Source organism: Trichechus manatus, unplaced genomic scaffold, assembly GCF_000243295.1.
Source record: "Trichechus manatus latirostris isolate Lorelei unplaced genomic scaffold, TriManLat1.0 scaffold00016, whole genome shotgun sequence".
In the NCBI taxonomy this organism is placed as follows: Eukaryota; Metazoa; Chordata; class Mammalia; order Sirenia; family Trichechidae; genus Trichechus; species Trichechus manatus.
Genome location: NW_004443952.1, coordinates 19,866,917 through 19,893,054, shown reverse-complemented (window position 1 = coordinate 19,893,054; position 26,138 = coordinate 19,866,917). Strand labels below are relative to the sequence as shown.

Genomic DNA, 26,138 nt, shown 5'->3' with positions numbered 1-26,138 from the left:
ACCCTATAGGACAGAGTAGAACTGCTCCATAGGGTTTCCAAGGAGCAGCTGGTAGATTTAAACTGCCAACCTTTTGGTTAGCAGCCAAGCTCTTAACCATTCTGCCACCAGGGCTCCAGGGGTTCAAATTCTTGCACAAGACTATAAGTTCCTTAAGGGCAAGAATTTTTTTCTGCATTTTTCACCATTTTAAACTTAGAAGCTCGTGCTCAAAAACTATTTGTTAAATCTATTGAAAGAATAAATCCATGAACCCAAGAAAGACAACCCCTTTTACAATGGAATAATACAGAAGTTTCATCCCTCTTCTTTAAACTTCTTTCTTTAAGGCCAGGCTAGAATCCTTTTAAAGAGTATTCCCAAATAAAAGAGCAGCATGCCCCCAAAAGAGAATTCTGTCATCACCTCTATAATGCTGTTTATAGAGTACCACCCTTTCCCACTTATCACACTTTCTAGTTATTTTTATGTAATTGTCTATATTTTCGACTAGACTATGAGCTTGTAAACTTCCTAAGTGTAGGAACCACTTTATCTGTACACCATTTTATACCCAGGTTTTAGAGAAACTCAATAAATATTTGTTTAAGAAGACCTGTTGAATCAATGAATGAATGAAAGATTCAGTCAATCAATTGATTAATCCATGGATCACAGATTATATTAGACTGTAAAAACTTTGCAAAGTCTATTCTACCCTTTGTATTCCTGTCCTATAGCATAGAATCTAGCATATTGTAGGTGTATCACTAGATGTTTGCCGAATGAAATAAATACACATATAAATGGCAGTCTTGGATAAGTACTCTGGTTATATAATTTATTGTCTAATTTGGGACCCTTTGTTACTGAAGGCAAGCACTATTAATAATTATGCCAGGATAACAGGCATAGTCCTGAAGTGCCCAGGAAAACTGGGAGATTTTGTCACTTTTTGGATAAAGAATATCCCTGGGTGGTGCAAATGGTTTGCACTCGGCTACTAACCAAAAGGTTGGCAGTTCGAACCCACCCAGTGGTGCCTTGGTACAAAGGCCTGGCAATCTGCTTCCATAAAGATTACAGCCAAGAAAACCCTATGGAACTCAGTTCTACTTTGTAACTCATGGGGTTGCCTTGAGTTGGAATCAACTTGATGGTAACTGGTTTGGTTTTTTGGATGGATAAAGATGATACCAAACAAAGTGGATTTTTGTTTAGGAAAAATAAACACCAGTGACATTGTAATACAGCTCCCCTTAACATTTTTTTTTTTTTTTAATCCCACTCCATGCCATGAAGTAATCCCTAATCAGTTGAGCTGCATGTATTACCTATTTCGGAAGTCCCAGGATCCTTCCTGTCTCCAAGGGGCCCGGAACATTGGGAGGCTGACTCAAAACATTCCAGAGAACACTTGGGCATTTGCCTGATAGACTGAGGGGTAAATTGTTGTAAGGACTTACATTTTTTGTGTTTCTTTGATATAGAAAATGAATAAACATCCCTCAAGAATGCTACCCTAACACTCCTGCTTACTGAAAATTTTCCCAGCCTGATTTGGTCTAAAGATTCTTGTTAGGGCTTCTTTGGACCAGATTATAGCCCTTACATTTGTCCACCATAGGGTTAGATCTGCTTAGCTCAGACTAGAACCAGCTGGCGTCCAGAGTCCGTGGTGTTGAGAGTGAACTCCCATTGCATTCCAGGTGATGGGAAAAAGTATAATTTTATGAAATTGGATAACCGATTGCCCCAATACCAGTTTTTGGAAGACCATCCCCTTTCCTATTGATTTGAAGTGCCAGCTCAGTCACAGGGCAGGTTTCCGTGTATCTGTGGGTCTGTCTTCCCAAGCAGCGTCTTAAAAAGAGAAACATCATTATCATTGCACCTACTATTTATTGAGAGCCTCTTTGGGGCTAGGAACAATACTAAAAGCTTCTTATGCATTATTTTATTTAACCCTCAAACAATCCTGTTGAGATTGGTAGGTACTGTTCATTCTGTTTTTTAACAGTGAGTAAATTGAATCATAGAAATGTTCTATAAATTATCTAAGTAGTCAACTTTCCCTAGTAAGGGGTGGAGACTGACAATGAACTCTATATTAAAGATACATTTATTTTGTAATGCATAATGTAGGCTTGAGAAGCTAGAATGTTTCCTTAAAATCCTGAACTTTGTAAAAAGAGAGTCCATTTCAAACATATTGTCTGTTGGGAAAGTGGATATAAGTACACTTCCTGCCTCCCTCTGCTTCTGTGGTGTCTTCTGTGAAGGCTTTTTATGGAGTATTTTGCCAGAACCTACGCCATTAATGAGGATTAAGGAGTTCATTCAACTACGTAAACAAAGGCAGTTCTCTGATGTAAATTTATGTAAGGAATGAAGCAAAAGTATTTATTATTCATCACAGATACATTAAGTGAATGTGCTTCTTAATGCCTACATTTGGGTTATCTATCGAGTCAACTTTCTAGGGCTATTTATTACTGTTACTCCCGGGTAAAGATTAGAAGTGAACTGGCTAATGTATTCAATTGAACCAGGGCCTGATAACCCCATTGGACACCAGAATCCCTTGGAATGTTTTCTAGTCAGAGAGATCTCTCTTCTTTAGGAAATGATGAAAATGTACACTATAAAAAAAATCTCAATATATTCATATACTTTTGTATACACACACAATCTCTGCCTCTGGTTCAGATATTAGTGTTAATTAAAATTTTCTTCTACTTTTTTCACACCCTACCTCACCCAAAAAACATATATAATAAAAAAAATCTTAATTGCCCATTAAATTGGAGATTTGCAACATATTCTAAAAGGATACAAAATAATAGCTCTCTCATAAATTGAAAATACTTAAAGAAGTCTCTGAGAAACTCATGAATCCTTCAAACTGCCAACGTGAGGTTTCTAATTAATGACAAAAATTCATTTCTGCTTGGAAATTCTCTTCAATTCTTAAAAATTCTGCTTAAATTTCCTTTCTTATATGAATGGCCAGTCTGAATTTTGGGAGGCAGCAAATTCCAAAGGACCAAAAGCCTAGAGATAATTTTCCTGTCTTGGTTGTGTTTTTCCTGTTTGAGCTTTATTTGCTGTGTTCTTCTCCACTCATCCATTCTGGCATTTTTTAAATGGGGAGAATCATACATTCAAACATGTCAGAACTGAATGAGATCATGAGATCTTAGAAATCATCTAGTTCAGAGATTCTCAAAGTGTAGTTCATGGATCCATAAGACCTCTTCAGGGATCCCACAGTGTATTTGCATAACAATTTACTAACAGACTATTTGCCTTTTTCATGCTCATTCTCTCACATGTTCGCAGTGAAGTTTTCCAGAGGTTCCTATCGTGTGATATCATAACAGATTGAATGTAGAAGTAGATAGGAGAATCCAGCTGTCTTCTGTTAACTAGACATGAGAGAGATTTGCAAAACTCTACAACAGTGCCATTCTTCCCATTTTCGTTTTAGACAATACATTTTTCATAAAATATGTTGCTTATGTTAACTTGTAATGGGTTTGTTAATATTATTCTTAAATTAATATTTTAAACATTTCTCAGTTTTAAAGACTAGTACAGTAAACATTGGTAGATATACCCACATAAACAAAAGCTCTCTTAGTTCCTCAAAAATTTTTAAGAGTGTAAAGGGATCTTGAGAACCAAATTTTGAGAACCCCTGATCTAGTTTAGTTTAATTCCATCATTTTACAGTCAAGAAAACTGAGACTTAAGACTTCTCCAAGGGTATAGTTATTGCATTTAAGTCAGCAGTATATTCTTCTCTGTCTCATAACTTTTCTAACCATTTCTCGCATAGATCTAATACTATACTAGACTCTTAGCGAGCCAGGGCTATGCTATATACTTCTGGCCTGTAGCACAATCATAGTTACATAGAAAACATTCAAAATATACTCACTGAATTGTTATTATTAATTTTTAAAAAATCCTTCTAGTGTGTTCTTCAAGGGGTGTAGGTAGCAGGTTCATGCACAGAGCACTTAGTGTTAATTTTCTAGCACTTCCACTGATCCAGAATAATTCGGTAATCAGCAATCCTACCACCTAGGGATAAACACTGTCAGAATTTTTTTATCTTCCTTTTATTTTTTTTTTTAAATATGATTTTGAGTATTAGAGTAGTGCCCTAAATTTTAATGGGTTTTAATCATAAGCGCCTTTGATCCTAGATAAAAGGCTATATAAAGAGTGTTTTGGTGACCACATGTAGTATCTCCTGCCGGCTGGTTTATTCATGACTCAGTTCTTTCAAAGGTACTTTGGATTCTAGGCAAATACAAATAGTCATTATGTGGCTCTGAGTGGCTCTGCTTTGGCATGAGAGAGGTGGGAAAATTTTATGTTCGATAATTTTCCCAACAAAGTATCCCACAAATGTAAATGATTTGGCCATTGTTAGCAGGTGTCAAAACAGAACAGCTTGACTTATTGTTAAGTTATTGCTTTTGAGAGGAAAAAAATGTGAATTGTAAAGGGTATAAATCACAAAACAAATGTTTAGTATTTAAAAACAAAACGACAACAAAAGCAACCAAACAGTAGTGAGGTGAAGAATAGCAGGGGCAAGATTCATCCCAGACTTCAGCATCTGTTTGATGATTCAGTTGGATTTTTGAGTTTGTGATCCAAATAGACTAAGTGATCAATCTCATCTATCATTAATGTAAATTTCACAGAAAAAAACAAAACAAACCAAAATATGATGAAGCGATCAATCTCCTCATAATTAGAAAGTACAAATGAAAATAACAACCAAGAGAAAATACCATTTCTTAGCTATCAGAGTGGCAAGGGTTAAAAAGTTGCATAATACTCAGTGTTGGTAAGGATAGTAGAAATGTAAATAAGTACAACCCTTTGGAAGGCGACATGGTAATATGTAGTAAAACTAAAAGACATATATCTGCTCACTTAGCAAGTCCCCTTTTTAATGATGCATTTATGCAAGTTTGAAAAAGAATGCACAAGAGCCTTTGTTGTATCATTGTAGTAGCAGAAATTAGAAATAACCTACTGTACATTAATAGTGGATCATTTTAATAATCTATGATATATTTAGCCAGCAAAATTTAATGAAATAATTAAAAGAATTGAGGTATGTTTATACACTGATATTGAATGCTCTACAAGATATACTGCTAAGATGCAGAAATGTATATATAGCATACTTCCATTTGTGTAAAGGCACAGAATATGCATATATATATGCATATATGTATCTCCAAATATATACACACACATATATATATCTCCAAATGAAAATAACGAAAATAGAAAACTTACCTAACTGATGCATTCATAAGACTTTATTGCATATATGCTTGTGTATGCATAGAAAATTTCTGGTGTGGGCGAGGCAAGAAATTTGTTACCAGTGGCTATATCAGGTGAGTAGGACTGGAGGTTGGGGTGGAGGAGGAAGGGAACTAGACTTTTACTTTGTTGGACTATGTTCACAAATTGTGTTAATAAAAAGCCTTAACATTTATATACCTTTTTATCCAGAAATACAATTTTTTGGAACTATTCCTTTGGAAATAATCATGTATGCATTTAAAGCCCTCATCCTGAGATATTTTTTTTTACATTCTTAAAAATTATGAAGGAACAGAAGCAATATAAGTGATCATCCACGGAAGATGGGTTAAACGAATTGTAATGCATTATTCAAAATAATGTTGTCCACCGGTAATCATTATGTATGTGCAGTGTAACTCAACCATCTGGAAGGAGGGAAATGAGCGATTTTAATTTTCTCCTTCTTTGTAAAATCTGTATTTACTAAGTGTTCTCCAAAGAAAAGGTATCACTGTTTTAAAAAGAAGTCATTTGCAGAAAATAAAAAATAAAATCTAAGACATTTAGATATTCCTGCTAAGGGCAAAACAAACCGTCTTAACATTATTTTAGCATCTGCTTCCATATTTTCATAGCCTGGTCTATTTTTGTAGTCTAGTAATGCTAATTCTTCTTTGCTGACATACAATAGAATTCTTACATAACTAATGGATTCATAAGACCTTATCTATTTATCAGCTAATTCCTTCAATGAAACTGCTTTGGAGTTTGTATTATGAAATATTTTGGGGACAATGTTTTTTCTGTTATACCTGCATTTGAATATCTTAATAATGGTAAATCATCAATGCAATTCAATACAGTTTGTCAATATTCTGTTGACGCTAGTTTGGCATTTTAAAAATAGATTTTATTTATTTTGGTAAAATAGGCAAACTCTAAAGCACTGTCAGTTACTTTGTGAAAATCACGGAAATTTAAAAGAGCACAATTGTAAACACTGCATATTATTTTCTAAGTCTGCCTGCCCAAGCAGTGCAGATGCTGTAGTTTTTTTTTCCACTTGACCTGATTGAACTGTATCATTTTAAGGCACCCCATCAACCCAACATAACACTGATAATATTTAGAAGAGCACTCATGTATTAGAGTCTTTCTAGTAGAATTGAATAGAATCCATTCTCTCAAATACCAATGCTTTAAAATTAGATGTGACTTTGCTCCACTGTAACCCCTCCCTCCCCAGTTCCATTATGAGCTTTTTTAAAACAAATTTATGCTCAGAGGCTCATTTGGCATTCCCTTGCTCCCGTATACACACTCTATCAGCAGGCATACATGGCAATTGACAATCATATTTAAAGAAAATGCAGTTTGATCATCCTATTTAAACACCTTACCTGCATGTCAGTTTAACACGAAATTTATTACTCAGAAATGAGATTTGTTTTTGTAGGTAGCTTTTGTACCACAAAAGCATCTAAGGTGGTAAAGACAACTTTTCAGATACTCTGTCATTTTTATATTATGAAGCATATGTATATATGTCTTCATTTATATTCACACATACAGGCAACAGGTACTCTACCCACAGAATTGAAAAGTGAGTGCAGAAGGAAATAAAAGCCCTGCTTCATGAATTGCACTCAGCTGAGATTGCCTATTTATGCTGTCCTTATCCATTTAATACTGGGTTCATGTTCCTACCGAATGTAAGTTTGGGCTTTAGGAATTTGGCTGCTGCTCCCATCTAAAAATATTCCTGATTAACGGCTTCAAATGCAAACAGTGTTGTTAGCAGTAATTTGAGTGCTTCAGTACAGAAACTCTCTCTTTTGCATTTAATCATTGTCTCCCCCTGGCATGCAGTACTAGGAACCTGTGCATCGTTACTTAGTTACCCCCAAGCAACGCAGAGCTCAGCTTGACAGTTTTCATATGGTGCTTCACACTTTGGGGGATATGTGTGAGCAAGGAGTGCTGAGAGAACACTTTTATTCCTCCAAATTACAACAGGAAGTGGTGCTGGCAGCTGCCTAGCTTTGAAACATCTGAGCAGGTGTGTTAAAACTTCATCCTCACCCTGTCAAACGCGAGGAGGTGGAGCCTGCCTGCATGCTTGTTTGCTTATTTATTTATTTATCATTTATGTTGAAATAAACCCAGCAGAAACAAGCCAGTGTCAGCAGAAGCTGACCTCACTGTTCAAATATCTGCTAAAATATTTGGATATTTGCAGGGAACATGGTTTGGGCTTGAAAGAGGAATACTTTGCTCCCGCTTTTTGCTTCTCTTTTCAGAAGGTGACAAATCCAAGAGACATGCCTCACTATTTGTTGGGACAATCGTGTATGTCTGGTAACCTGTTTGGCTGTCTTGTTCTTATAGATACAGACATTCAAATTCAGAAGATGCCAGAATGTTAAATCAAGGATGGGAAAGGAAGTGATAAGAATTTTATTCTCTTGCTGAATCCATAAGGATTTTAATACATTCTTACCCTGGAGAATGCTGTAGTAGCCTTCCGTGAGAATCTTAAATACTGGTTCTGATTTATTCAAACCAACACCAAACCAAACCAAAACACACAAAGAAGCCGGGTCAGTGTTTTTGCACACTTATGCCCTGCTCACTGGTATTCTGCAAGTGTGTTTGTTCTTAGAGAAGCATGAAGGAAGTGAGGATTAAGGGGAATATGACTGTTATTTATGATTTTAATTTTTCTGCAGAAAATGGATCACCCACTTCCTGTAAAATAGACTAGCAAATTTGTCATCCCAAGATCTTTACAAATGAGAATTCAGATGTACCCTTGGAACCCCAATTTGCATCTCTAACAGGGTTTTTTTTTTTTTTTTTTTTCCAACTTCTTAGATGTTCGGGTACTCAATATGCTTGGTGAAAATATGGTGTTGTTAGGAAGGAAAAGAAAAAAATAATCTATTTTATGCTGTCACTGAAGCTTTTTTACATACAACCCCCTTGCCAAAAAAAAAAAAAAAAACCCAGAAACTTTTGCACTATTGCTAGACAAATGCTTTTTTTTTCACAAGAAAACTTTTGAGAAATAATTTGCGTATTTCTGCAGAAACTTGAGCCTCCATAGCTCTTTGGGCTACTTGGCAGAGTGTGGTGACTTCTCTGCCCAGTGATGAGTTAAGTCAGGGGCTGTGGGCAGAGAGGAAGGCCTGGTACCTGGAACCCGACCTCTCAATAGATGATGGGAGGAAGCACAGCTAGGGAAGGAAGAGAGACATGACAAACAATAGGGGAAGTTTAAGTGGTCCCATCGGGATCCGGTATGGAGCCACGGAGGTATAGAAAAGGCAGACAGGAATCTGAAGATAGGTAATATTGGAAGATTTGGAGGGCAAACATCAGTATCAAGGCATAGGTTTCAGTGTCTGGCTTTAGTTCCTGACAATTACTTCCTACTGCACATAGGATAAAATCCAAAATCCTTACCAAGGCATGCAAGATCCTACAAATTCTAGCTCTAGGTTTTCCCTTTAGCCTCATCTCTCTCAACACTCCCCAGTGCTTGCTAGGCTCCAGCAAATTCACCTGCCCATGGTTCTTCTGACTCAAAGCGACCCTATAGGACAGAGTAGAACTGCCTCTTAGGGTTTCCTAGGCTGTAAGCTTTATGGGAGTATATCGCCAGATCCTTTCTCCTGTGGAGCAGCTGGTGGGTTGCTATCAGTCGGAATCAACTCAACGGCATACCACAACAAAAACAACATGGTTCTTCCAAAATTTCAAGCTTTTTTCTGACTCAGGGCCTCTCCACATGCTGTTTCCTCTGCCTGGAATCCTGTCCTCCTTCCCCACTTCCCATGTACTGCCCCCTAATATGGCTGACTCCTACTTCTCCTTCAAATCTCAGCTTTAATATAATCTTCTTCAGAGTAGTTTTTCTTAACCTCCTAATTTAAATTACCCCCTGCCCAATTACACTCTGTCACAATCTTTTAAACCCTGTACCTGTTTTTTATAGCTCTTATTACAAGATAAAATTATATGTTTATGTTGTCTGTATTCCCCATTAGACTGTAGGTTCCGTAAAGGCAGGGACTCTATATGTCTTGTTTCATGCCCACATAGTCATTGCCCAGCATAGTATCTGTAGATACTCAATATTTGTTGAATTAATTAATTGTGAATTAATTAATCAATTAAGATGATGTGAGTTCATGTAAGAACAAAATAGGTGCCCAGAATATCTATATGATCAAGAAAAAGACTCAGTACTTGGAAGCAAGGAAAATAGCTATAACTGGAAGTGCAGAACAGTATAACAGTTTGGACTCAAAAATAATCCTAGTTTCCAGTACTAAGGCATCAGATCTTAGCAGGAATATCATTTAAAAAAATATCATTTAAAAAATTGATGCTCAATTCCCTAAACATTGAATTGAATGTTTAAGTTCTTCTGAATAAACACAGATTGATCCCACAGTCCAGATGTGATTGTACTGGGGGCAGGTGACTGTGTGGCTATGTTGTTGTTGTTGTTATGTGCCATTGAGTTGGTTCCAACTCTAGCGACCCTGTGTACAACAGAACAAAACACTGCCCGTTCCTGCACCATCCTCACAGTCGTCGTTATGCTTGAGCTTGTTGTTGCAGCCAGTGTGGCAATCCATCTCATTGAGGGTCTTTCTCATTTTCAGTGACCCTCTACTTTACCAAGCATGATGTCCTTCTCCAGGGACTGATCCCTCCTGATAACATGTCCAAAGTATGTGAGATGGAGTCTTGCCATCCTCGTTTCTAATGAGCATTCTGGCTGTCCTTCTTCCAAGACAGATTTGTTCATTCTTTTGGCAGCCCATGGTATATTCAATATTCTTTACCAACACCATGATTCAAAAGCCTCAATTCTTCTTTGGTCGTCTTTATTCATTGCCCAGCTTTTGCATGCATATGAGGCTATAGCCTTGGAGAAAGAAGGAAATCAAGAAGTTTATTATAAAAGCTTTCTCTGAATACTCTATTTAGCCATGTTATGAATTGAATTGTATCCCCCCAAAATGTGTGTCAGCTTGGCTAGGCCATGATTCTCAGTATAGTGTGGTGGTTGTCCTCCATTTTGTGATCTGATGTAATTACCTATGTGTTCTAAATCCTACCTCTGTGATGTTAGTGAGGCAGGATTAGAGGCAGTTATGTTAATGAGGCAGGACACAATCTACAAGATTAGGTTGTATCTTGAGTCAATCTCTTTCGAGATATAAAAGAGGAAAGTGAACAGAGAGGGGATGGGACCTCATACCACTAAGAGAGAAGCACTGGGAGCAGAGCATATCCTTTGGACCTGGGGTCCCTGTACCGAAAAGCTGCTAGACCAGGGGAAGATTGATGACAAGGACCTTCCCCCAGAACCCACACAGAGAGAAAGCATTCTCTGGGTTCTGGTGCCTTGAATTCAGACTTCTAGCCTCCTAGACTGTGAGAGAATAAATTTCTGTTTGTTAAAGCCATCCACTTCTGGTATTTCTGTTATAGCACCACTAGATAACTAAGACAGGCCATAGCCTCTCTAGAAGTTATTTTCTATTTTTTATTTTTTTGTTTTTGATACCCCATCCTCCCACTGAGCCTAGACTAAGCTCCCGTCCATTATGCTTTTCTGAAATATTCTTCTTCTGTTATAATATTGTATTGAAATTCTCTCTCTTATACTATACACCTGTCAAGGCAGCTCTATTCATTTTTACATCTCCAGTGCTTAGCAAAATGCTTATATATAGAAGAAACTTTGAGCTGTCCCTTCTTTCACTTACTATTGCGTTTATAGCTAGGTACAGCCTGATCTCATTGGTTTAGCCTTGGTTGCTTAGTCTTTCTGTCTAGGTTGTAAACTCCTAGGGGACAAGGATGCATTGTGTCTAACCTATCTTTGTGTTTTCCGTCTTGCCTAGAAAGTATCCAAATGAAGGATATGCTTCATCAATATCTGTTGAATAGTTAGTTGATTGACTGTTTTGGAAGGTACAATGTACCACTAGACAGAGAAGAACAGTGATATTGATGCCATCACTCTCTACTTGATGTACATGGCAGACATTATTAATCAATCACAGCACTCCTCCTTCCTGAATCCTTCCCAGGATAGTGCTTTGGTAGTCACTTCCAATCCATCAGAGTTGTCATACAAGATAAAAGTGGGTTGACTTTTTCTGGATTAAAATCTTGGGCACCAAAGATTTGAATTCTGGCTTTGAGCCTGACCTCCACGTGGCTTTGAATTAGGTAAGAGGCCACTTTAATTGCTCAGTTCCCACTACTCAGAAAGAGGAATCTTTCCAAACTGAGCTGCTTTAATAACAGTAGTCAACAGTAACTTATTGCATCCTCACAACAACCCTGTGACCTAGGGAACTAGTATCACTGCCAACATAAGAGAGCCACATGTGACCCAAACAGGTCAAGTAACTGGCCAAAGTCACAAGCTAGTAAATGGTGGATCTGCAGGATCCCAGCACGGAGCAGATGGTGTGCTTAGATTTGCCTGGTTTAGGGAGAGTTTAATAAAGGGACTACTTGTAAAGGTGTGGGTAGGCTGTTGAAAACCACAAAGCCTGGTGCAGTACCTTGGGACTTTTAACTGCATCTCACCTATCTCTGAAGAGGCAGAGTAGGGAGGGATAATCAGAACCCAGAGATCCAGCAAACTATGGAGAAGATCACCTGCAAAGACCTTTAAGTGAAGCATATAGCCTGCAGTGAGGTAAAGGTGGGTGGTGAGGCAGATACCAGGCCTCACTCTCCTTTCTCCCTCAGTTTCCTGTTAGGGTGCCCCTTGGGAAGCTGATGTGATCCACCGCGTTCATCCCTAAGGATACAGAACAGGGTGAGAAAGGTGGGTCTGGGGGCACGTAGCTGTGGAACAGGAATTTGAACTTACCCTGGCTCTGGGACCCATGCGCTTAACAATTTCACAGTTCTGCTTCTCTAGTACAAAGTGCTTCACTAGGGCTGGTCCCGATTGAATGAAGACCTGAATGGTCAGCAAGAGATCACTGTTTTTCCTGTACTCATTGAAAGGCACAGTAGGTGGAAGCTGCTACACATTCTTCTCCATAGGGAGGGCTAAGGACCACTTGTTCATGGTCTGGTTTAGATTAATTTACTCAGTACTTTCAAGAGGTGGCGGAGAGGTCTCCTTTTTATTTTGTTACCTCTTGTAGCTTATCACGTTTCTCAGAATAGGCTGAGCCCTGCAGCTGCTGCAGATGACTCTCTAGGTAACTAACTTCAGCATCACACTCTGGGGCCAGCCTGTGCTCGATTCTGCTGCCTTGTCGTGTCCTATCCAGTCTCTGCAGGATGGGAAGGGCACTCATTTAGAACACCTCATTTCATTTCCACAACAGAGCCCCCATGAAAGCAAGTACTCTGCTCACTCTTGGAAGGTGGTTTCTTCATTCCAAATTGAGCTTCAGGAACATATGGGAAAAGAGGCAGCCTAAACATTTACATATATCTGCAATAGCAACCTGCATAAATGTAGCCGATGAAGGTGGTTGTGATAGCTGTGGGAATGGTAACTGATTTCAGTTATGTAATTATTTATTGTCTACCACAGGCCAAACACTGGGGCTACCATGATGAACGAAACAGACACGTTCTCGTCAACTTTCAGAATTTTACTATCAGAAGTACTAACTGTCAGTTGAAATTGAAGTGTATGTCTTTTTCTCCCTTAGAGGATATATGAGAGGGCAAGGAATCGAGCCTAAAAAAATTATGGAAGTGAGAGACATAAAAAAACATACTGCACAATAGCCTTTTTAGCAACCATTGCTTAAAACTTGACAGTGAAAAGTGTGTGTATACCATATGGTATGGGTGCATTATGCTTTTTATCATATAACTTGAATGTACACTTAGCAGCATCCCATCTTAATGAGAGGGATTTCTAGTTTTTTTTATACTCACAGAATTCTCCTTGATGCAGATAGGAGAGATAATAATAGCAACAATAGTAAGTCACTTCATTAAGGAGGATCAGTTTATGCTGAGTCCCAGATTACTTTCAATACTTAACAGTAACTCTTGGACTGTATCCAAGTCCTTCCAGTTTTTCAGAGAAAGAAAAGGAAGCTTCTGTAGAAGCACAAAACTTTGAAGCTTCCAGAGGAATTTTCTCAGACATCAGTGTGGCCCTGTTGTCAACTGTCAGTAGCACCTACTGTCTGCAAGGTACACAACCAGGAAACAACACATGGTTAAGAGTACAGACTGGAGTCACACCACACAGCCCAAATTTGCCCACCTGGAAACTGGGCCCCAAAAGAGAACTGAGTAAATGGAACAAAAGATGAAAAGATGTTAAGGAGGGGTGCAGCACAGAAGATCTAGGACTTCCATGTAAACTAGTAGGGATGTCTGGAACACTCTCACTGGGTCTGGCTGCACACTGAAATAAAGATGCACCTTCAGCTGGATGCGCAGATATTAAGGAGCAATGAGAGAGCCTGGTAAGGAAGGTAGGGGACAGATTATGAAGCCTGTTCTACAACATGCAAAGGTATTTCTATTTGAGCCTATAAAATGGTGTTTCTTTTACTTTTAAATAAGGCAGTGGCATGATGAGTCTTCTGTTTTAGGAAGACCACCCTTCAGTGCTTCTCTTTACCCCCATGGTCCTGATTAACTGCCTCCTCTTCATCATTCCGACACAGCTCGGCTCTTGCCACATCAGGACTTATGTTATAGTTATTCTTCTCCTCAACTGCCTTCCAATTGTGAAATTTCTTAAAGGCAGACCTTCTGCATTAGACTTCATTGCCTTCAAAAAAAGGACAAGAGCATGGCAGATTAAGTTCAGATCTAGACGACATCGCATGAGAAGTTTGTTTCTGGAAAATCCTGAAGGCTTGGGCTTAGGCCTCAGGTGAGTTACCCCTGTTCTACACTAGAACCAGAGCCCTGGGAATAGGGCAGCTATATGGGCATGCAGCATTGGGAGCTTCCTGAGAGCCTCTCTTCCGTGTCCTTTTTGTTTGTCTCCCCAGCCTTACCATGTGCTTGGAAGATAGCACTCAATTTGTATTTAATAAACGAAAGGCTGGTACCTGTTCTTTGAAGGGGGACTTTGGATGGGGGCTTCGAAGTGGCGCTTTCCCCTATGTTATAGTATCCTTGAGTTCCAGGGCAGTATGCTTCTTGGGCAATGTGAAAGCCCACCTGGTCTCCTAGGAGGTGCTCGGAGTAAAAATATTTCACATTGCACTGCCCAGAGCTGAAGACTAAACCCTGGCTGTCAGATGTGACCAGTGGAAGGCAGCAGAGGGCTGCACAGCAAGGGCCAGCTACTCATAAAAGAATTCCCCTCAGGAGACCATTGAACTACTAGGATATGAGTGTAGACCTAGGAATTGAGAGTGCAGAGCTGCCAAGGGAAATGCCCATTGATGACCACAAAGAAGACCAGTAGCCCCTTGGGAGAGAGGTTGGGCTGTGGAGAAACTGAGGAACTGGCACCTTGAAAACTTGAAGTAGACAGAGGAATACCAATGGAAAACCAGAAACTTTGGGTCAGCATGTGGGAAGAGGACCAGCCCAGCACCATAACACAATTGCTATGCCTCCTGTAGACCACCAGAGTCCATGGTGAGCTGGATGAGACAGATACTTTTCAGAGGACCTTAAAGCAAACCTCAACTGGCCTTTAGACCTTTTACCTTGCTTAGAGGTTGCAGTGGCTCTGGGCTTTGGAATAATTCCCTCCTCATTCTTTTTCTCTTCCTAAACACCCACTTCGGTCTTATCCATTTGTTCTATGGCCAGCTGTGGAGGCTAGTCCTACACTTAGGTGAAAACTCGGTTCTTCATTGGCCTCATTAGTGGCCGTCTGCCCTCAGTTTACTGTCATGACTAGCAAAAGTTAGGAGATGTTTCTCCCTTTTAGCCTGTGCCTTATTGAGGTTTTGCTTACTGGCTAAGATATGTCTCTGGGTTCCTTCTGGTAGCTAATTTAAGTCCCAAATCTTCACACCTAAAGCAATGTCCCATCCTCATATTACTATGGCTTCCCAAGAGAAAAAGATCTTCACACATATAATAACAAATATAGTCATCCACCAAGTATAGAAAGAGAATACCCAATCTCTCACAATTTCATTTTCTTTCACCCCTGTTGGTGCTTTCACTCTGCTTGTAACAGCCGATGAAATCAATTGTTGTGAGCTCTTGTTGCTGGCTTTAGTGGTTGGAATTACTACCATTACTGACAGTAGGCTTTGTGACTTTTTCAAAATATATATAATACCTTTGGACTGTCCCCATTAATTTTTTTCAAGTTCATTGGCCAATATATTTTAGCAATGTCTTTATGCTTATATCTTCAAAGATTGTTTTTCCTCAAGAAAGCATCATGAGTATTCTTATTGGCTAGAGCCTCGTTGCCTGGTAAGATGTCTTTCCAAATGCCTTATCCCTGCTCTTCTTCCCATAGTCAGTTAGTAACAGGAGCTATTGAATGTATAGATGGGCAAGTACCTGTTATATAATAAGTACCATCCCCTTCTTTTATTCTAGGACCTTTCCATTTCTTCAGTTCAAAAATGAAATGATTACCATTCTTCCCTCATTCAATAGATGTAAATGTTGGGTAATCACCAAAGGAAGGGGTTGAGGACCCCTTAGCTCAGCTACTCATCCCACTTGGCTTCGGAATCTCAGTACCCTGATAAGGGAAGCACTAGAAGACAACCTGAGAAGATGACCCTATGAGGCCCTCCCTATTGTGTTATATCCAGGGTTTAGTGGCTGTTCTATCTCATCACCACAGTCACATCCTTTGCCTTAGACATGTTGCATTTATTCTTAGTGATTTAGAGGACAGCATTATAATTCATCAATGGGTAGCCATTACAGGAAAACAAATTTGGGCTAAATTTAAAGAGGCAACTTTTAACAGTTGAATCTGCCCAAGGATGGAAGGGGCTGCTTCACAAGGAGGTGAACGCCAATCATTGGAGATTAGACAGAAGATGGAAGATTGCTTAGCAACACTGGTTTTCTCTGACCCTCAGATTCTTTGTTTTTAAAGTATTCTGTAACATTCAGTACACATGATGATTATGTATACTTCTAGAATAGGTTACTCACAAGTTGCTGTTGATGCCTTGAACCTTAGCCAGTGGAATACTGCAACATCTTAGAAACAGTATCTAGCTCCTTTTTACCAGATGAAAAATGAATTAGCATTCATTGAGCTTCTATGTAGCAGGCACTGTTCCAAGCACTTTTAATCCTTGCAGCAGTCCTGCTAGGCAAGGTTTATTCTCTTCATTCCACAGGTGAGGAAACTGAGACTTAAATTTAAGTCACTTGTCTAAGCTCACATCATCCAAAACCAAACCCATTGCCGTCAAGTCGATTCCAACTCATAGTGACCCTAGAGGACTGGAGAACTGCCCCATAGGGTTTCCAAGGAGCAGCTGGTGGATCCAAACTGCTGACCTTTTAATTAGCAGCCGAGCTCTTAACCAGTGCACCACCGGGGCTCCAGTTCACATCATGGCAGAGCCAAAATGTAGATCCAGGTCTATCTGAAGGATCTGTCTTTTTAATATATCAGAATACCTTTAATAAAGAAAAAAAAAGCCATGCTTACTGAAACTCTGTCCTTCTAGGTATTACCATGCATTTTAGTCACAAGTAACAACATTTACAGTAGTAATTTATGATCAAGGAGCAGTGTGTAATTTTTTATATATATGACTGCAGGGTAAGCATAGCTCAACTTCATTCAACATTCAACTCAGAGCATGTGTACTGTCAGTCAGTTCTCTGTGTCAGCAAATGGAGTGGATGTGGTGCTCAAGGAAGGTGAAAAATAATTGGCCATCTTAGCTTTACAGATTTTTATAACCAGTTATGCTGTAAGAATTATGAGTGTGGGCAAATGAGAACAATGAATTCTTCCAGAAAGTAGCAGCTTTTACCTTGCCATTATACTGGCTGAATCTATCTCTTCTTTAGGACCTCAGCCTGTCTGAGGACTCATCACAAATGTGGCCATGACAATATGGTTACATGATGCCACTAATTTGCACTTCAAAGAGAAGAAGTAAGGGGTCAGAGTTACCCCCAAGGGCCATGGAAGTAAAACAATGCTCTCCGGAAGGCTGGAGCCCATCCCAACAGTCAGCCTTTTTGGTATTTGTTTCCTTTATGTAAAAACAGACACTGAAACTCACCTTTGTATTCATTTGTTTTCCAGGCTAGCTCTTGCAATTTACTTTGAATGTGCATGGAGGGATTTTTCAGGAGTAGCATCTGAGCCCTCGCGAAGAATTTTATCTGGCAGGCTTCCCTGATTTGTTACTGAAGGGTAATCTCTCCACAGGAGTACTGTCATACATCATAAAGATATATACCCTTTCCAGGCATTTTAAAACCCTTTCATCTTCCCTTTGTTTCACAAAAACTGACATTGTCTGCAATTGTTGGTTTTACTAATATTAACAGCAAACAGTTAATTGCACTTGCTATGTGCCTGGCACTGTTCTAAGACCTTTTTCTCTCACAGCACGTGTGTGATGATTCTCATTTTACAGAGGTGGAAACTACATCAGCCTTAATATCTTCTTCCTTACTAGACCAGGAAAAAGTAAAAAATTGAAATAAAAATCTCACAAGCTTTGAAGTGGTTCTTTAGTTTCCAACAAAACAAAACAGCTTTCCAAGAAGTGTATTTTAGAAGTTATTTAGGCAGAGGCAGCATATTTACTGTTCACCTTAGTTTTCAACTTGTTTAATAATTTCTGTGGCTAATCAGAATCAGCAGATCCACTTAACTAAATTTATTATAGACAGTTGGCATCCCTGTAAGAAATGTTGTTGTTGTTAGCTGTTGTCAAGTTGGCCCCAACTCATGGCAACCCCATGTACAACTGAATGAAATGCTACCCAGTCCTGCACCACCTCTGTGATTGTTTGCGGATCAGACTGTTGCAATTGCTTGTGTTTTCATTGGCTGACTTTAGGGAGTAGATCACCAGGCCTTTCTTCTGAATCTGTCTTAGTCTGGAAGCTCCGCTGAGACCTGTTCAGCATCATAGCAACACACAAGCCTCCACTGACAGACAGGCAGTGGCTGAGCTTGAAGTACATTGGCTGGGAATTGAACCTGGGCCTCCTTCATGGAAGGCAAGAATTCTACCACTGAACCATTAATAACCTCCTATAAAAAATAGCCTGCCCTAAAACTGACTCAGGGTAAACTCTGAATTGGATCCTTGCCTTGTGTATACTATGTTTATCAGCCCTTTCCCTGTCTTCCATCTAATACCTAGTTAGAACTCTGGTTACTCTTGAAGACTGCTGGCTTCCAGGTCTGTCCCGAAAAGCTAGATCAGTATTCTTCTACACCTATTTCCAGTATTGCAAATAGTGACATTTTGCATAAAGGGCTTTGTCTTAGGTACAACGTTTTGAGGCTTCATAATAACATTCTTTCCCGTAGAGTTGAATTTGGTTTCAATATGATAGATTCACCTGGACTATGCCAAGAAATTGTGTTCCTGAAGCCACTCAAGGACTTTGTTATAGGTGGTTTCCCCTATAAGCCAAATCAATGTTTATATATTTTCAAAATCCTAGGTAGCGTCCTATGTGCTAAAATTGAGACTAAATATTATAGCTCTGAAAGTCCCCCAAAATTAGGAATGTTGGTTAACTCTACCTATAAATCAGTTCCAAGGCCTTTAAGACTCAAGAAGTAAAATTATCTTCATGGTTAGGCCTCAGGCTTTGAAATCAGACAGCCTGAGTCTGGTCCTGTCAGTAAAGGCAAACGTGGGCCACCGTAAATGTAAGGTGCCTGGTAATGACTGGGTGCCCATACGCAGAGTGGAGCAAGAGCAAGTAGATTGTTGGAGGATCATTCCAAGAGAGGAAGGTGTGAGAAGTAGAGAGGGAGATTAGGAAGAATTAAATCAATCAAACATGGTGTAGGGGACATGGCACTCAGATGGGAGTGGGAATTAAGGTTGAGAGAATGTCTAGAAGGAGTAGTTCAGGGCTTTTTGTGGTGATCCAGAAAAGAATAAGTACTTAGGGAAACTGAGAAGTTACCTGGAAAATCTGAAGACTGTGTCTGGAGATACATGTAAAGAAAAACTCGAATAACTGAGAGATCTGTGGCTTTCACTGGAACACCAACCAAAACATCCAATTTTAGAGAAAATCTAAGGAAGAAAAACTTCACTGAATCATGGTTTTCCCAACCTATCCTCAGGGCTTTTTGTTTAAATTCAAAGAAATTCTTCCTTAACAGGATGAATAGTTAGATTTAAAGCGAATAGATATCATTTTTCCTGTGACACATTGTGATGCCCTTCGCTTCTTTTGCCAAACTGTCGCATCATTTGAATCAATCTATGGCAGACAGTTTGCTGAGTGCCAAGCTCCGTCTTCAATTGCTGCTTTGAAGATGTGGTAAACCTGCACTGCCTTCAAAGCAGCGACTGGCAACTGCGTTTGGCATCAGCAGAGTGCAGGTTTAACATGACAGGAGGGTAGCATTTGTTCTGTTGATGTGCCCAAGTTAGTCTGTGATATCTCTCCAAATAGGTAGGTAACTATTTCTTTGCCTAAGTCCATATAATCTCCAGGGTTGACAAGCTTCTCTGATAAGAGCTTTGGAAGAAGGACATGATTTCGCAGCACTCTGTCTTATAGTTTGATGTGGGTCATTCAAATCGTTACCCCTGCCACGAGGAACAGAGAGGTTAAATAGCTGACCCAAGTTAACCCAGTAAATAGAGGATTCCTGAAACACCATCTTTTTAATCTCTTTAACAGTACAAATCCTGCAGTTTTCTAAAGATTGGTGCAAAACTTATCTGTTCCCGAGCTAACCCTGACCAACTACACCTAATAATGCTATGTTCTTAATTTATATTTCCCTTTAAGTCCTTTTTATCAATATAAATATCATAATCATATCACATCATGTCATATATATATGTATATATATATATAAATCCTTCTTATCCTATATACCATACATCAGAGATATAGATATGCATCTGTACTAAAGGTGATCTAATTACTTCATTGTCTCCCCATGCAGGTTTTGAGCTCCATGAGTAGAGTCCTTGTCCTCTAATTCTTTAGTGCCCCTATGTCCTCTTGCACAGTGCAGAACATCCTGCAGGTGCCCAAGAAATCCTTGCTGAAAATTAAAAAGACTGACTATACCAAATGTTGGAAAAGATGTGGAGAAACTGGAACTCCCATTCACTGCTGATAAGAATGTAAAATGGTACAGTCATTTTAGAAGACACTTTGGAACTTTATTTTTAAGTTACACATACACCTATCATATGACCCAGCCATCCCATTCCTGGATATCTATCGAAGAGAAATGAAAGCATATGTCCACACAAAAATTTGTTGTACATGAACGTTCATTGTAGCTTTATTTATAATTGCTCTAAACTAGAAACAACCAAAATGGATAAGCAAATTGTGGTATATTCATGCAATGGAGTATTGCTCAACAATAAAAAGGAACAAATTATTGATACATACAACATGATAGATTGATCTCAATGTAGTTATACTGAATGCAAAAAGCCAGACAAAAGAGGGTACATACTGTATGATTCCAGTGATGTAAAATTTTAGGAAATGCAAACCAATGTACAGTGACAGCAGATTGTGTGGTTGCCTGGGGATAGAAGGGCAGAGGGGTAGATTGTAAGGGGCCATGAGGAAACTTTCTGAATGATGAATATGTTCATTATCTTGATTATGGTCATGGTTTCACAGGTGTATACATATATCAAAAGGCATCAAACTGTATACTTTAAACATATGCATTTTTTATCAATTATACTTTATAAAGCAGAAAATAAAAGCAAAAAAGAAAAAGTACTGAAACTATTTTGCATGCAGTATTTTTCCTTCAGTATTCTACCTCCTCCATGGTTCCATGGTAAGAAGCTTCTCTTTCTGAGACTAGTATGCAGGATGACACAAGCTGGGATGATCCAAGCTCTGCCATTTACTCACTGTATGACCCTGGGCAAATTACTCAGCATCCCTACACCTCAGTGTTAATATTCCATAAAATGAAACTAATAATATGCCAATCTCAGAGGGATATTATAAAAATTAAATTAGGTAAAATATCTGGCATTTCATGTATGGTAGCTATTATTATTACACGTATTATAGTTCTAAGAACCTATTTTTTATAAGACTGGCACATATTTATGGAGAACTTCCTCAGCTTGATTTAATTCTGGCTGATTCCCAACCAGTTACTGAGAATATAGCAACTAACATAGAAAGGGCAGAATATGTCTGAAAAACAAATAATACAAAATCACTTCCGGGCACCTCTCCATCTCATTCTCCATCCTTTGTGCTAAGCTGAGCTGGCAGCATATGTGTTTGTTCAGATATTCTAAGTGGAGATTAGGATAATACAGAGAATGTATCGGGGTGAAATGGAAATCAATAAAGTGAGCTGCATCAAGAAGTACTTGAAAGTATGGGTTTTGGTTTAGAAAGATCTGACTTTAAATGTGAGTTCAGCCACTTACTATTTATATATGAAGCCACGGACAGGTTACTATATACTTCTTTGAACCTCAGTTTACTCATCTGTAAAATATAGAAAATTATTAACAACTATTAGAAATAATTGAAAGGATAATTATATGTGTTGTAGTCCCTACTCCCCATATTATGAATAGTGCCAACTGCCTGTCTAATAATGATGGACATACGATTTAACTTGATTTTAATATTTAAAAAAAATTACCCATTATAATGCCATAGTAAGCTTATTCTGGAATAACTGTGTGTGTGTGTGTGTGTGTGTGTGTGTGTGTATGTATGAGAGAGAGAGAGACAGAGTACAGAAGTGAGATCACCTGGTCTCCTTGAATCTCTCCATTAATATTTCTTTTAAAAGGAGAATCCCTGTCAATTTGAAAACTTCTAAGTACAAGAGAATGACTACAGAAGTATTTTCCTTAAAAGCAGTGAAGGCAGGTGTTAAGACCAAGCCTCCAGTTCTCAGGACAATCCCAAATTCCTTAGTCCCAGCAGCAACTGTTGTGGGGTCATCAGGTCTAAATGGCAGTCTGAGGAGGAGCGGGACTGTGAATCTCTGTTAGGGAGGTGGAGGCAGAACGCAGGCAAAATGGAGCAAGAACCCGGAGGACTGTCCCTGAGGGGGAAGCACTTGAACAGCTCTTTGAGGGCTCTCCCTCAGACACTAGCCCCTGCCCACGGGAAGGGAAGATGTTTACCAACCCTTGCCTTCTATTTCTTAGTTACCTTGCCGCAGTCTGTTTGAAAAAGGTACACATTTTAACCTAATTTTGCACGTGGGGAACTGAGCTCTGGAGAAACGAATAAGAACAAACAAACAAGCTAAAGAACTTAGCTTTGAAAAGGAATTTTTTGCAAAAAGATTAAAACCATAGTCTCTGCACTCAGGTTGCCTGGGTTCAAATTTTAACTTTGCTGCTTACTAGCTGTGTTATCTGGGACAAGTTACTCAACAAAGGAGGATCCGTAAGAAAAGAAGCTTTGGTATGCTAGGATTATCCTGATTTTCCATAACTACATTCCTTCTAGACTAAGTAGCTAGAAATGTCTAATAACATCATAGTGATTCTTAAAACAGACTGTTTGTAAACTGAGGGGATTGCACGTGGAGAATTTCTGCAAGGCTTAGGAAGAGATTAAAATAATTTAAACCTGCTAAATCCCTAGAAGTGAGAAGGACACAAGTCCTGAAAGAATGTGTTGGGGAATTTCAGTACTTTGGTAGGTTTTCCCCTCTTCTTTCTTTCTCAGTCTCTGGAGCTTTCTTAAATCTTGAATGATTAACCGAGGGTTATAGTTCGAGTTATCTCATGTCTGTGTTTGGCAACTAGCTAGATTCAATCATGCTACAACACTATGGCAACTGAATTAGTGTTCAGCTGTGATATAAATCCCTTGGGATCAAGCTTCACTGAAGAAACTGTTACAGAAAGATAAGCTTGAGCAACAGTTTTAGGAATAACGTGAGTTTTTTTTTTTTTCTTTTGCTATATATAGAATTTTCCCCCATTAGTACTTGCTTTGATCCACTCTTGAAACCCCTTGACTGCACATGGCATCTCTTTCCTTATATAACACATGCTTTTGAAATCTGTATTAGACTTTAATATAATTTTCCTTCTAATAAGTATAGGGTTAAATGGATGGGAAGAACACATTTAACTATTTTCCCCTGATTTTATGTTCATTTATAAAGAACATTTGCCGTAATTGAATCATCTAAGCACTATAATTTATAATGAGGAAATGAATTTAGGTTGAGTTTGGCCTCCAGTATCAGATGGACCTGAATTTGAATCTTAGCTTCATGATCTAAGAACTTCTGACAGTGAACAAATTATTCAACCTAAACTCCAATTACTTTATCTAGAAAAAAGGAATAATATTTGTCTCTTCCATAAATGATATTTACTTGAGTACTTTTCTGCAGTCGTGAGAATTAAATGATATATGCAGATGTTCAGCATCGTGCCTGGCATGGAGTAAGCAATGGCGGTACAGTGGTAGAATGCTCACCTTTCACATAGGAGATCCAGGTTTGATTTCAGCCAACATACTGCATGCACAGCCATCACCCATCTGTCAGTGGAGGTTTATTTATTGCTAGAGGCTGAACAAGTTTCAGTGGAGCTTCCAGACTAAGATGGACTAGGAAGAAAGCCCTGGCAATCTACTTCTGAAAAATCAACCAATGAAAACCCTATGGTTCATAAAGGTCTGATCCACGACTGATAATGGGGATGGCACAGGACCAGGCAGCATTTTGTTCCATTGTGCATGGGGTCAGCAGGAGTTGGGGGCTGACTTGACAGCAGCTAACAACAACATGGCATGTGAGCTAACAGAGGACTTCTAATAAGTCAACTCACACTTCCTCCCATTTTACAGATGGGGTTATTGAGGCATAAAGAACTACTTCACCAAGTCATGCTTTAATCAGCCAGAGCTGGGTCAGACCCTAGGAGCCCTGACTCCTTGGCTAGTGAACTTTCAACTGCATCACGCTGTGGGGTCAGATGACAACATTGAACTGACTGGGCAGACCCCTTTGATGCCACTCACATGGTCATGTTTCTAATTTTGTACATTAATTGTGCCCTTTTTTCTGACCATATATCCTATCGTGAAAGAAGCACATGTTAATTCATAGGCCTCCCAAACAAAGGTATCATCAATCCACATTTGGGACCACCCAACCCTAAACAGATCATTTAATTATAGGAGCACCGACTTAGAACCCAGTTCTGATTCCTGGACAAAGTGCTTTCCCCTGTATCATACCACGTACACTTATTTACTATGATTTCAAACTTCTCTCTTAATGGTCTCCCTATTTCTACCCCTGCCAGGTTAAATGGTCAGAGCCCTGGTGACGTAGTGGTTAAGAGCTTGGCTGCTATCTGAAAGGTCGGCAGTTCAAATCCACCAGCTGCTTCTTGGAAACTGGGGTAGTTCTACTCTGTCCTATAGGGTCTCTATGAGTCAAAATCCACTCAATGGCAATGGGCTTGGGTTTTTTTTTTTTTTTTTTTCTTTTTTCAGGTTAAATGGTCCAGTTTCCTTCTACAGAGTGTGTTTCTTTTTCTCTCTCATTTTTACCAACTACGTCAGGATCAATGAAACATTATCATCTTCCACTTAAGTTGAGCTACCAGGATTGCTCTACCGTTGCTCCCCAAGATCTGCTGATCTGGATGGAGTTTACATTCTGTCGGGTTGTGTTCCTGAATCGTGTAGGTCATTAGATTAGAAAGATGTTTCCCTCCTACTCCAGGTCACCTCTGGCTTAAAGGTTGCAGGTCCCACAGCTGCGGGAGTCCTTTCTTGATAAAAAGCTGGAGATGGCACATCCTTTGGAGGTCCCTGTTTGCAGTTACATTCTTGAGCAGTTGTTTTCACCTTCTCGTTTGTCAGTTTTCCCCTCCTGCCACTGTCTGCCCGACAGGTTCTCAGTGAGGAAGGAGCCGCAGAGGAGTCGGATAACTGCTGCAGGTCCACGGGTCCACATGACTCGTGGTTTATTTTAGATGTCTGAGCTGGGAAGAGGAAACAGGCCAGAAACTCTCAGACAAAATGCACAAGCAGATCGCATATGCTGTGACTGAGCTTATAGAATTTTAGGGACGTTTCTCTGCCTTTTTTTTAAAATCAGTTTAATTCCTCTCCTTCACTTCTGAGTGGGTGTAAATTACTTCAGAATTATTTTCCCACCCTTCCCTCCTCCTCCTCTTCCCCTCATTTCCCTTCACAGCCCTTAATAGCAGGTGAATCAGAATTAGTGGAGAATCATTATCCCTTCTTCTCTTTTCACCATCTATCACCAGCCCACTTCCTTCGAAACCCTGAGGTACTGCTTGTACGTTGCAGAGTGCTCCGTGCCCGGGAAGAAACACAAAACGTTCATATAAACAGCTGATACTGTCAATGAGGGCTGAGAGGAGAAGTGCACGTATGTTCATCCAATCAGGGCCCTGCTTCACGGGATAGGTTTAAGTTTCAGAACAGAAAGACTTCTGGGTTCTCCTTTGCTGGTCCTGTTTGATGCCCGTTCAACACCTGGTTTGCATGACAATGTCCTCTTTTCCTCTGACTTTAAACTACTTTTATCACCCCAGTAAGGCTTCAGATTACTCAGCCTTCTCTTACCTGGTTACTATTATATCTTCCACTCGTAAATCACTACCTTCCTTTCAGTTTTTGGTCAGCTAGATAAATAGATGTTTCCT

General features: G+C 39.3%; 1 protein-coding gene across 1 annotated transcript in view; it reads left to right on the top strand.

The window, feature by feature from the left end:
* PLPPR1 (phospholipid phosphatase related 1) overlaps window positions 1-26,138 on the top strand; it is a 263,307-nt gene that overhangs the window by 76,261 nt on the left and 160,908 nt on the right. The gene's annotated exons all lie outside the window — the stretch shown is intronic.